Raw genomic sequence first — 14,844 nt, forward strand, 5'->3', positions numbered from 1 at the left:
AGAGGAGGATAGTTTACTTCAAATGAGTTTAACATCTTTTGTGAAGCTAATGGCATCAAAAGACAACTTTGAGCTCCTAGAATCCTTGAACAAAATGGCATTGCAAAGAGAAGAAATAGGTCAATAATAAAAGCAACAAGAGCTATGTTAGCCGAGACTGATTTATCCAAGATATTTTGGAGAGAAGTTGTGAATAAAAAAGTTTACACTATGAATAGAGTACAGGTTAAGAAAGACACAAACATGACCCCTTATGAACTATGGTTTGGTCACTCACCTATAGTTAAGTATTTTAGAATTTTTAGCAGCAAATGTTATATCATAAGAGATGATGATGTTGGTAAATTTGATGCTAGAAGTGATGAAGGCATGTTTCTTGGTTATTCATTGAAAAGTAGAGCTTATAGATGTTATAATCTGAGAGTTAAGACTATTGTTGAAAGTGAAAGTGTAGGAGTTGATAAGAAATTTAGGATACAAGAAAGAATAGTTGGCTACAATTTTGATGATGAGAATGTTGTTACTAAAAAGAATGATGAAGTATTCTTTAAGACTAAAAATGATTTGTAGAATGAAGGTGAGCTAAGACATGAACAAACAAAACATAGAGCAGAGCTAAGAGTTGAGATAAAAAAATCCTACTTTTGGTAAGAATATGACAAAGAATCATCCACTAGAGTAGATCATTGACAACAAAGATAAAGGTGTGATGACAAGAAATAGAATCAATGAAGAACTTTGTTTGATATCTCAAGTAGAACCAAAGAATGTAGATAAGGCATGCAAAGATGACTGTTGGAAGCAATCTATGAAAGAAGAATTTGATCATATAGTGAAGAATGAGACAAGGGAATTGGTCCCTAGACCAACAAACAAGAATGTGATGGGAAGAAAATGGGTATTTAATAATATGAATGAACAAGGTGAAGTTGTAAGGAACAAAGAAAGATTGGTATGTAAGGGTTACTCACAGCAAGAAGGAATAGACTATGAAGAAACCTATGCTCCTATGACAATAATTGAAGCAGTAGGGCTATTTTTAGCCTATGAAGCACATAAGAAATTCAAAGTGTATCAAATGGATGTCAAGTCAACATTTGTGAATGGAGAACTTGAAGAAGAGGTATACATAGAATATCCCGAAGGTTTTCCTTTAACAGATTACAAGGACATGGTATACAAATTAAAGAAATCATTTTATGACTTAAAACAAGCACCTAGAACCTGGTATGCAAGGTTGGACAAGCATTTGACAAAACTTGGATTTAGGAAAGGTATGGCAAACAATAATCTATACTTGAAAGAAATAGGAGATGGATTGTTGATTTTGGTAATGTTTTTTGATGATATCATATTTAGAGGAGATGGTAGTGAAAGTGAAAAGTTTGTAGAAGAAATGAAGAAGGAATTTGAAATGAGCATGATAGGGGAAATGAAATACTTCTTAGGATTGCAGATTGTGTAGGATAAAGAAGGAATCTTTATTTCTCAGACTAAGTATTTGAAATATCTATTGAAAAGGTTTGGTTTAGAAACATGTAAACCAATTGGAACACCTATTATAATTGGACACAAGTTATCTACAAAGGATGAGACACCTACTGTTGAGAAGAAGAAGTACAAATCTATGATTGGAGGACTGCAATATCTAACTCACATAAGGCTAGATATAGCAAATGCAACTGGAATTGTTACAAGATTTAAAGCTAACCTCAAAGAAGCACATTATGTAGCAGTTAATAGGATATTTAGATATTTGAAGGGAACAATAGAGTTTAGATTATGCTATGATAGATCTAATGATTTCACTTTATATGCTTATACTAATGTTGATTGGGCAGGTCATATGGATGACATAAAGAACATTATTTCTTGGAGGAATATTAATTTCTTGGTTAAGCAAGAAGCAAGATTGTATCTCACAGAGTATAATAGAGGCAAAATATGTTGCATCAACAAAAAATTGTAATCAAGTTGTTTGGATGAAGCAAATGCTTGTTGAGCTATCACTTTGCACAATGCTTAACGACATGAATCCTTTTGAACTCCTATCTTGAAAAGTTGATCTAGGATCAACTCTAAGGTTTTGGGCGATCTTCCAATCTACTAGAATCTGCTTAGTAGAAGATAAATGTGTTCGTATACAAGGAGGCCTTTGCTAGTTTTGACCAATTTTAGATAAGATTTTGAATCTGCTTGCTATCTCAAAAGAATAACCACACAAAAAAATATATATATTTTTGTATTTTTTAGTTTTTTAATGAATGCAATTTTAACTATGTAACTATATGAATTCCTAAATTAACCAAGTGTTTGTAAAAGAAAAAAATGAAGATAGGGTAACAAGAAGTTTAGGAATTTGACTTTAAAATTAAATCCCTAAGAGACATAAGCCATGGAAAATAGAAGTAGCACTTCCTCGATTCCATTGATGGGAATAGATGTTTCACTTTTCATCAAATTGCAATGCCACGAGAAGTGTGCTCATGCGAGACAATTTATACAGGAACAATACGGTGATCTCTTCTCCAACTCGGTATGCCAATGGTATTTGTAAACATGTGGCAAACACCAGAACTAAAAGATCATTCAATCAAAATAACACAATAAAACTCTTAGCTCAATTACACTTAATGAACATACATTCACAAAATATAACATACTTAAGCAAGAATAACTACACTTTGGATGAGAGCACTAATAACACATATTATTGCATCAAAATAATGGCCCAAAACACATATTACATTCCTAAATTTATAAGAAATCTTCTCCTCAATTTGTGTTGAGAGTGAGAGATCTCTTTATGCAAACATATGCTTCTAAAGTAATAAAACAAATCTATTTATGTACAAACTAGCTCTCTAACTGGTGCTAAATAGAACTCCATTCTTATTTATATCATTTAATGGATGCATGAGCCTTTACATGTCTTAAAATAAAGAAAACATAAGAAAATAAGAATAATAAAGCCATTAGATGATGTAGGAGTCTTTGGAGGTGCCAAAAATAGAAGCTCAACCTTCACTAGATGTTTGTGGGAGTTAAACTATCATCAAAATGCATTTTTGATGCATGGAAAACTCTAAATTTGGAACTAGTAGTTAATTTTCGGTGCACCTCTGAACTTTTCAAAAACTTCTAACACACCTTCAAAGAAGCACACCTCAAAAGTAGTGCACCTTGTGCATCTAGCGCATCTCGAAAGCTTGCGCACCTCAGAAGCTAGGTCCAAAAAATGCAAAATTTACCAAGTGTCAAAACTAAACTTCTAGCTTCTAGGTTTTGTTCCCCTTCATACTAGAGCTATGTATGGGTATTTTATCTTGAATTTCATTATAATATTCATGACTTGGGTTGCATCTGGAAAATCTAAAGCTTCATATTTTTCTTTTACTTTTTTCCTATAGTTTCCCACCTCTATGCGAGTCTTTACAAAATCTCCCAATTTCACATTTAATTCTAGCAATGCCTCTTCAGTCTTAAATGCTTGTTTGATATCCTCATAAATGGAAGCTTCTTCAAAAGTTTTCAAGAATTGTTCAACAACTACTTGTATAGTCATTATTTTATCTCTTGAATCATCTTCAAAAATGTCCAAGCAAGCATCACTGTAATGTCTCTCTGCTTCTAAAATTTGCTCTTGGGTTTTATCCTTGAGCTTATGAATATCTGCATATAATGTTTCCATTACTTTATTTCCATCTACAATCTTCTCTATCCAATCATCTATCTTATCTAACTCATCTGCAGTATATACATCCATTAACATTTGATACCTTTGATCCTTTATTGACTATAATGCTTGTAGGTCTTTACCCCAGGTATGTACTTCATCTATTAACCCAAAATCCTAGTTCAATATAGAAACTAACTTATCTAAATTATTCTACATGTGGTGTAGTAGTTTAATATTTCCTTGTATGATCTACACACCTTTCTCTTCAAAAAATTCTCACTATTGCTGATAAGCCTTCAAAAATGGATCTAGTTGTACAGTCTCCTTATCCCTTTTATCAAGTGTTGCATTTAGAGTCTCCTCAATATTTTTAGGATCCAACGGACCAACTATTTTGTTCAAATATCATCTTAGGATTTCATTTTTCTTTCAAAGGTTTATCGGTTTAGTCTCATCCTATTTCAAGTGCCTAAACACTTCTTTGATTCCCATAGTAACCATCAATTTGGCAGTATCCACAGTGGGCTTTCTGAGCAAGACTGCCTTTATTTGATAATATTTTGGGGTCAAATCCTCAATATCTATATGTAGAGGAGGGATAGAAACATGGGTGAAAAATTCCTAATTTTGATCACTCATGACAAAGGCCAGTGTTCGTGCATCACCTACAGGTGGCTTAGGTTTCTTGAGAGCTTCAATTAATTATCCCATTCCCTCTTCCTTAGTATAACATAGTTGCCTTTTGTGTCTAACCATTACTTATTTTCTCAACCATCTTGGATCATCTACCATCAAAGATTTATCCTTAGATGAAGATGGAGCTTGTATCGCTATGCATTTTCCCTTATCACTCCTCTCTAGAGTCTTCTCCTTTTGTGAGAGATCCACATCGAGCATCTCTATATCTACCGAGTCCACAATCCTCACCTCTATATCTTGGGAAGTCTTGGTTGGGTTCCTCATATATTTTCCCTTCTTTTGACACTTCATTGGTGGGTATTTGTTGTAGCTCTTCTTCCTATTCAACTTGCACCTATTCTTCATTTCTCGGAGGGAGAGGAGTAGCTAAACCTTTATCTACAAAAAATAAATCTTGATTTGGTGATGGTGGAGCAATTAAAGGTCCCAGTGACTGAGGCAAAAATTGAATCCAATCCTCTTGAGGAGGTTGATTTGTTGGTGTATTCCTTATCTTGTCACCTACCAACTCAGTGCCTACCAACAAGAAATCAAAATCTGACATCTTAAAGACATCAGCCCCTTCATCCTCTTTCTCATCAATCCATTGTTGTAATTCATCCTTTGAAGTTGTAGCTTGAATAGGCTATGTAGGAATGAATGGGAGATTCTTCTCTATTCTATCTCTATAGCCCTAGCAAGACGAGTTTGTTGAATCAAGGGAAGGTTATCTTCTTTATCTTCTTTATCCTCTTCTTCCTCTTCTAGAATAACTTCTATGCCTGATGGAATAGGAATAACCTTTCTTATCACTTTTTGTCTCCTTGTCCTTTTAATCAGAGTTTTCATATTTCTTTTCTTGGTGGCCAATGGGGATGCATCTTCCTCTTGTGTAGGTGGAAATACTTCTTATGTTTCTATTTTAGCTCCTTGTCCTTATTCCGATGGTGGTACTAGTGGGTTATCCAGAATTTGCATGACTTCTACATTTTCTGTCACTTGTACATTCTCTAACCCTTGGTGTTCTGGTGCTTGATTTGCCTCTTCTTAAGGCTCATCTTGTTGAGGGGAAGTTCTTTTCCTTTTTCCCTTACCCTTCTGTGCCCTAAAATATCCAACTTCTCTATCAAGTTGATGCCTTATTTTTAGTCTTACTAGAGACTGAGCTGTAAATGTTGGCACTATCACGTATGCTCCTCTTTCTTTCACCAGGAAGGCTATAGCTTGGAAAACTATAGCTTGCAAAATTAGATCTAGCTTGAATGGTCTTTCGATCCAATCCTTACTCAATTGGATGATATGCCTTGCCCTATGATTAATATTTGCATTTACTTCTCGATTAATCTCTGCATTCATGATAGATCGATCATATATCTTATCTTTGTAATACAATGGATCTAGGACCTCTTTAGTGTCTTGTTGCACTATCTTTAAAGGAACCTTTATTTTCAAGGCACTACCTATCAAATAGAGAGTCATCCTATAATAATCCCTGATTTAGATTTTGTAGTCATCCACTACATTCATTCAATGATCCTCTATGGAATCTTCATGTTGGAACTGTTTCCCCACCAAGAACTAAACTCTACCAATGTTATCAAAATAGGGATGAGGAGAATTATATTCTCTAATGGATAGTCATCCCATTTAGACTCAAAAGTCACAATATCCTACTTTTGACTAACACTAAATAAACCTATAGTAATGGGCCATACCCAGGTCTTTTTATGTTGCTTTCTTACTCTTTCATAGGCAAACAAGAGTTGTCGTTCAATCTCTAACAATATAAGTCTATCACAAGGATACCTAGGGAGCTTCTTTGGATTAATAGTCATACCCACTACACCTAAATAGGTGAATGTTTTAAATTGGATGTAATAGGTGCCAATTTCTGTAATCTCTGCCACTACCTCATCTGACATCCTTTTCACATAATATCACTCAATGAACCAGATGATTGCAAAAATGAAGGCATCATTCACTTCTCTGTACTCCTTACTATGCTCTAAAAGCTTTTTCTTTACCAGCTAGGGGTATACCACATAAGGCCATGCTTTTGCATCTTGCATTTTGCCCCTTTTGAATAATCCTAGATAATCTATTACTATTGTAGTTAATAGGTACACCAAATAAGATATCATATAGAACTTTTGGTTGTTCTTGACTACCACCAATTGCTCATCTAAATTCTCACTAAGAATTAAAGCCCAATCAATTGGCATCTATGCTGTTCTAATGGTCTCAATGAGGTGTACCATCCATATGTTTAGGTGTCCTGATGCTGGTAACCCCATAACTCTACTTAAGAGCACTATAGAATATCCGATATCATCTTTCATATAGCCCCTTGTCATATCTACTTTGCCTTCTTTTCATCCAAGAGGAGTCTTATCAATGAGATATGAGGATTGGATGACTTTTGATGCTTCCTCTCCATGCTCTCTATACCACATTTTTGCTTGATCATATGTTAACCTGATGTATTGATCTACTCTCAGAAGATGGAATACCTTCTCTATATTCTTAGGCCTCAAATCTAGGACAATCTCTCTAGTTATACTTTTCACCATCCTTTCCTCTGAGACATAGTTTTTTGCCAATGTAATGATCAACTCAAAAGACTGTATTGATATTAGTGTTAGGAATAAGGTGTCTCAACCTTGGATAATTCCTATTCTTATTATTTGTTTTGTAAAATGTATTTCTTTCAAATAATGTTGATGTGTTGGCATCTTGAATTGTGTATAAGGAGATCATCACTAAAATGGTTATGACAGATTTCTATGACATGTAAGAGCTATGTCAGGAAGATTCAATGACAGGGGAAGACAAGTGGCAACTAATAAATTTGAGTACTGTACACTCTACCCCAATAGTGGGGTTCCTATTTTCTCAGAGAATGGTAAAACCCTAATACGGTTACCTTTGGGAGTAGCCCTAAAAGTGAAGTGCATGTTATAAGCATTTTTAGGGTTGCGAAGAGAAAGGATGCAAGAAAGTGTATTGTTGGTACTGTGACTTGCTACTGTGTCTTTTGTTGTCATTGTTGAACTTGCATTGCAAGTGTATTGTAACCTTGTGTTGAAGATAATACATTGTGCAGGTTTTGGAGGGGTGGGGTTGTTTTACCGAAAGGTTTTTCCCCACCGACAAATCTTTATGTTATGTGTTTCTTTCTCTATCTATTTTCTTTATGATGATGTTGCTTCTGGATTCGATTGTGTAAGCATATTTTCTTTATGCTTGGTTGGCTGAAATATTGTTGTTTACATGATATTGAATTTGTAAGTGTAAAAGATTTTAATAGGATTTGCACCATACTTCTCTTAAGAGATTAGTGTAGGAAGTTGTTTCCGCACCTGAGTTTCCTTACAATCAGGTGTGATGCTGCATTAACTTGCCTTGATCTAATAAGTGCAGATACCATAGGAGACCTCTCAGTTGGTTTGTTGCATGAAACTAGGAACGTGTTCTAGTCGATATGTACGAGCTCAGTATCCCAAATCTTTGCATATTCATCCTGGAAGCATGACTTTGCTGGAACACCTTAAAATTTGAAGACCACTAGTTTCAAAGCCATCTTTGCAGTGAGGGAGGACAAGGAGGAAGTTATTTAATTTTCCCAAAACATCCATTAGTTTGGAAGGCAATTTTTATTTATTAAAACAAACCCTAATTACTAAAAAATACAACCTAGAAGCCCTAATCTTACACAAACTATTAAAAAACACCTAAAAAATTGTAAAACATCTCTAATGAACAAAAAAAATGGCACACCTTGTGCATGTTAGAGGTACACTAGGTGCACCTTCCCCTATACAAAAATCTTAACACTAAGAATGCGCACCTAGTGCACCTCATGGGGTGTGCTAGGTGCACACCCTTATAACATGCTAAGGAGATTGAAGTGTTGAAAGGGGTGCACACTTAGTGCACCTTGTGGGGTGTGCTAGTGCACCCTTTTCCATACTTGTTAAGAGGCTTTCCTTTTGAAAGGTGTGTATGTGTGCACCTTGGATAGGTGCGCACTTGCACAACTTTCACTAGGGATGGTTTGTTTAGCTTAGGTTCTTTTTTGTTAATGTTTTATTGTGTTAAGGTTTTGAAAAAAGGTGTGCACCTTGTGCACCTTGAGGGGTGTGCATGGTACACACCTTGTTTGTTAATTAACGTGTGTTATGTGTGCAAGTGATGGAGAGGAGATCGAGTGCACCTAACGAGGTGTGGATGTGCATCTACTAAAAATTCAAAAGAAACAATGGAAAAGGAGGGAGGGGTCCTAGACTTTTATAGGCTCAAGATTGAGTGCACCTCTTGGAGGTGTGTAGCTATGTAGGTGTGCACTTCCAAGAGGAATGTGTTTTTCTAAGTGACTAGCACACCTTTAGGTGTGCACTAGGTGCACTAGTGTGCCCCTTGTAGTAAAAATTTGATTTTCCCCCTTAAAAACATGGTTTTCATCAACTGGGTTTTCTGACAGAGAGCTAGAGTAAGCCAAAACACTATAAAAAATCTTTAAAAAGACTCAAACCTTGGACTAGGGATCTGGAAAGCTAAAAAATAAAGTAGGGGGTCCCCATTTCTAAGCAAAATGGGGCATGCATTATGAAATGACAACAATGTTGAAGGATATAAGGATATAATTCAATGAACTTGTTGTCATACATTGTGATAATACAAGCACAATGGCTATGTCTAAGAATCTAGTGTCGCATTCTAAGACTAAGCACATTTCTATCAAATATCACATGTTGAGAGAGATAGTTGCAAAAAAGGAAATTAGATTGGAGTATGTAAGCACCAAAGAGAAGATTGCATATATTTTCACTAAGCCTCTTCCCAAAGAGACTTTTGAGTATTTGTGAGGTATGCTAGGGGTTATGCCCCTACCTACATCAGAGTAGATGATGCAAGAGTGCATCAGTCTAGTGGTATAAATACCTATTATTTGTCTAGACTAAATGTCGATGCTTCCTATATGGGGGATTATCTGTGATGGATAGAGTCATCTAGGATCTTGATAGATGTTGTTTTGAATAGTGTCTTTGGACACTTGAGCAGGTCAAAGACAATTGTTGCAAAGATTGACATGATGTAATGATAGATGGTTGTTGAAACCTTTGTCATTGATCTCAATGGGGGAGAGATTACAACATGAAAAAAAATTTGATACATGGAAGAAGTGTGTGAACAATTGATGTTAGTAATAAGGTTAAGGAAACACATTAGCTGATATGATTGATGAAGAGGATTTGAAAAGAAAGGATAACAATCTTTAATAGTTGGTAGTTTGGAACTAGATGTTTTTAGTCTATGTTGCGATCAATGTCAAAGGGGAAGATTATTTAAAGAATGAATATTGATGATATTCCTATTGGGGAGTATTCTACAAGCATGATTAGATCATTATCATGATGATATGCCTATGTTTGTCATTGATGTTAATATAACAATTTTTTGTGGTATCTGACAGAAGGACAAAGGTAAATATTAAGTTGGTACAGACAGATCATTGGGTATTGTAATTAGAGAGGTTAATGGGAGATACTAATAAGTGTTTAGTATATGCAGCTAACCTTAGGTGCAAAAATATTAAGCCTGGAAGAAGTTATGCAAGTTTTGGTGAAGACTATTCAGAGATAGAGTGTACAAAAGAATGTTCTGGTAAACTTGTTATATGCCTTGCTAGAGTTGTTATTTTGAGAAGCAAGGTCAAAGGTGTGTAGAAGAAATACTAGAGATGACATGGCTAAGATCCCTCATCATAATATTTCATGTACAGAAAGTTATTCAAGTTACAAGATGACATATTGATGTTATCACTAAGTAAAATGTGTTCTTAATGAGGTCCTATTATAATTAATTGAGAATGTATAATAACTGACTCAAGGGAATTGTTTTATGAACTTGGTATAAAGGAAGGACATTTTCCTTTGTTATGAAATTAAGCATGAAGAGTGAAAAGAGGAGAAAAGGTATAAACATTGAGTAATCAGGTTGATACATGAAGATAAGCAAAGTAGAGCGAAGTTGGAGAAAACTTCATTGTCAAGGTTTTATTTTGAAATCCAAGGTTTGATATTTGGATCCAAGGTTTGTGACCTAGTCTACAAGGTCTAATAGTGATTGGTCTGGTTGATAGGACAAACGAAAGAGGATAAAGCATGGTATGAATAATTATTCTGCAAGGAATAGTTGAGAGATTAGTTCGATGGTGAAGTTTAGCAGTCTTTCCCTAGAAGCTATTTGGATAGTGGGTCCTTCTACCTTTTACAACTCCTAACAGGGTTGACACAACTCCTAACAAAGTTGTCCAAATCTTCTAAAAAGAATTCAAAATCTCTTAACAGGGACTCTCACATACTAAATGTGTTTATAGACTCCTAACAAGGTCCATCCGTTAACAAGGAACATATATATTAGTATATCTTTGTGGGCATCATTCCCACCAGGGTTTTCCCTCTGATTAAGGGTTTCCCTAGTTAAAAAATCTAGTGTAATTATCTATGTGCATCTTGTTATAGTTGCTACTTACTTTGGTTACATGGTTAAGATTAATTAAGTTTCATAAATGTTTTAGTTGGATAATTGATTCACCTTCCCCCTTTCAGTTATTGTAATGCCTCGCCTGGAGATCCTTGGAGACAGGGATAAATATAAGCCAAGATAAATTTTTTAAAACAAGTATGGATGCACATGACATACAACATACAAGGATCACAATATAAGACTAACTAAACATCCCAACACCAATTAATCTCCAAATGCCACTACTGACCAAAATGACTGACTACGGAAGACACACAATTGAATTTGAATCAAAACACTCCTAATTCAAAATGTGATGCCAAAGGACTAAAGAGCACCTAAAAGGGTAGCCGAAACACTTTCCAATTTTTTTGGGTCAAACCAAAAAGTGCCCACTATCCACTTGGATAGGTTTTTGCAAATATCAGGTGATACTTTAAATCATCCATGTGCGATACTTTCCAGTATCGTACAACTTTTCTCAAGAAGGGGGGTGACACTTTCAGGATTTGGGTGACACTCCTCTAAAGGGCATGTGATACTTTACAAGTATCGTACTATACTTCTTTAAGGGGTCACGATACTAGAAAGTATTGCACACCATTTCTCTAAGAGATGAGTGATACAATCAAGAATTATACAATAGATCTCTTTTGGGCGTGTGATACTTTATAGTATTGCCCCATGCCGACACATGGTCACCCAAGAAAATAAGAAAAACTCTCAAGGATGAATTATGGGATTAAAAAAGAACTTGAAAGCTCGGCATTGGGGAGTACCAGATCCACAATTGAGGTATAGGCACTTAAACACAATAGCTATATGACAGGAACTACATCTATCCATCTAACATAGCAGTGAAGAGAAAGTACAAAAGGAAACATCATAGTGTACTAAAGAAACATTGCTATAAACTGAAGCAATATCACAATGAACATAATAACCAAACTATGTGGTTCATCCCAATAGTAATAGCATCATAAGACCATCATGGGCCCTAGCCATCCCCCATGCGTAACATCCCAAACTACCGATCGGATCATCAGTGCCCACTTATGAGGACATCACTACTAAAATTTGCTACACCATAAGCATAAGGAAATCTAACATGCTAGAAGTAAAGCATAAGATAATCCTACAAATTAACTCATCATCTATATATGCTAAACGTCATAATAAGGAAATGCATAAATACTAACATCATCTAACATGAGATACAAGCATTCCAATGAAAGCATAAATCACAAGAAAGCATACTCTAGAACTCAAAGTACCAAGTGAAAACATCCATTAACGGTCACACTGGGATAGTATATCATCTTTGTACACCAGTCCCCAACAATGGTATAGGTAGCTATGCCTCCCAACCATGTGGAACCCATAGGTACACTCCTATTGTGATGATGGAGATAATGATCCAACCACAAACACACAAAAAACATAACGTCCATGGCTAACACTCATGCTAGATAGTATGATGACCAAAACTAAGAACATATACAATGTATAAACTACAGGTCCTAGTTAGGCACTCAATGGGCTACTAAGTAGGGGATGATATCATGGAGAGTTTCTTGTCATCAACAAGCCCAAGCACGGATCATGTGTTTCAACTCCTCAACGGAGGGCCTTGCACACACATTTTATTATCTTAAGTTTTTTTACCACCCAATATTTTCTTTAGTTATCACTTAATTAAAACTTCCTCTGCCAACCCTATGGGACAAGGTCACCAGGCTATGCGATAGAAGCCCCCTCCATATGCTACCCTAACCTACCCATGCTCATCCAAATATGAGTAACTATAAGCATGGATATTCCCAACCCAACCCCATTGATCATAACTTTTGGAAGTACCACAGAAGATTGGGACTTGCAAGTCACTTGACAAATGTATGCACATGTAATCGTGTGTGGCGCACCACCATCACAAAGATCACAACCCAAGAACTAGATGAGAACACAATACAAAATATCACTCAACCAAAAATAGTCTTGGGAGGATGGATGTGGCATGCATCTCAATGCAACATAAAAGTACAACAATGGTTTGATTGACATCTAAATGAATGATCTAGCTCCACGAAAAAACTCATGCCAAGAAAACTTGAGAAAATAGGGTGGTACACAAAACAAGGTAAAAACCCCCCAAAATTGAAAACTTTGAAATTGAAACCCATTTGGTCTTTGGGTACAAAACCCTAAAAAATCTAATAATATTTGGTTTCAGACATCATATACAAAAACAACCAGCATAACATTATGAAACCCCAAACCCCCATCCAAAAAATAGGGAAAATGTTCATATCCAACCAATCGGATAGAACTAGCAAACAAAAATGGAGGAGAACACTAGTTCTCAGCCTCCTAACAAGCTGTTGCTAGAAATAGAAGATGAAATGAAGCAAAAAAAAGAAAACGGGAAAGCCCTACATGACAACAAAAGGGGCAAAAACTGAAATCAGCCTAATAAAATAAATAATCCGCTAATACTACCAAAAGTGATGGCAAAGCAATGACTCCCCAAGCCAGATCCCATACTCACAGCTCTCACAACAAACAAAAAACCAATCCTTCAGAAAGAGGATTTCAAAAAATCTCTCCAATTTCTAAATTGCAAAATTGAAAAGTGAGAAAGCAAATCCATTTTTCAATACTTATTCACTTTTTGAGTGAATAGTTGATTAGGGAAGATACCCAGTTAGATTAGCTAGACTTTGATTCAACTCAAACAAAAATAGGTTATTCCTCGTAACAGGTATTCACCTAAGGAAAAACTGTTAGAAATTAAATTCAATAAGATTTAAAGCCCAAAAAACTCAAAATCATAGAAAATCACTTAACAACTTTTGCAACAATGCGAACCTCTAAATACATAGACACACTCACTGGTCTAATCACATAATGCAGATGAGTTTGGATTTAATAATCACTAAAAGGTTTAATTAAATAATTAAAATAAGGATACCTCAACCATACATGGACGACATTAGTAAAATATGAATAGCTGAACCACTAACTCCATGTGCCACTAGTAGGGATATAAATCCTGCACACTAAAATACATGATCAAGTGCAATTGCATATAATAACATAGCCAAAACAATAAATGCATTAAATAACTAATTTAAACATTTATTCAATTATACCTAAATAATCCATTTACATCACTCACTTTCGCATAAAGCATAAAGAGAGAAGAATGAAGTAAATAACAATAGCATAGAATCCATCACATAACATAATCAAAAAATATGTCCTAATACCAGCTAATCAGATATCATCATTGATCTACTGTCATCTCAAAGTGACATCAACATGCAGATATGATAAATTGTACAACATAGTTGTAAAGCATCTATGGTACTGAAATACAAATATAACATCTGACCCTTAGGTCATCTCAAAGTACATATAATAAGAGTATCAAGTATCTCTCAAATGAAAAATAGACAAGGTACAGACTGCAAACACGAGAGGCACTACAATTATCTCAGTGGACTATTATTTCTAATAGTTTTTGGGTGCATGAAAAATATAGCGTCTAGCAGATGTTTGAAGTAATTATGATAAGGACTCCTCTTTTTAACTTTATTTTGTTTACTAAGATTTTATTGCACTCGATCCTATTTTATTTTATTATTTTTGAAGAAGCTTCATCTGATAATGCATTATTATCTTTTATTAAATAAAATCTATTTATAGAAAATGAAACATGAGGAACAATCATGTTGAGATATGGTTGGAATAGTGATTCATAAAAGGCTTATAAGATTTGTTTTATAAACCCTTTAAATATTCAATCAATAACATGTATGATGTTTCCTAAATAGAGATTCTAGACTTTGCATCATCTTGTTCGTCTAAGGCATTGAGGAAAACATTTCGAGAATCCCATGCCCTAGTTGAAGCAACTTGGGCTATACTAAGTGATATTCCATGAAATAGCCATACCCTTC

This window comes from Cupressus sempervirens, chromosome 8, assembly GCF_028749045.1.
Source record: "Cupressus sempervirens isolate cs-2001-9-10 chromosome 8, ASM2874904v1, whole genome shotgun sequence".
Classification (NCBI taxonomy): domain Eukaryota; kingdom Viridiplantae; phylum Streptophyta; class Pinopsida; order Cupressales; family Cupressaceae; genus Cupressus; species Cupressus sempervirens.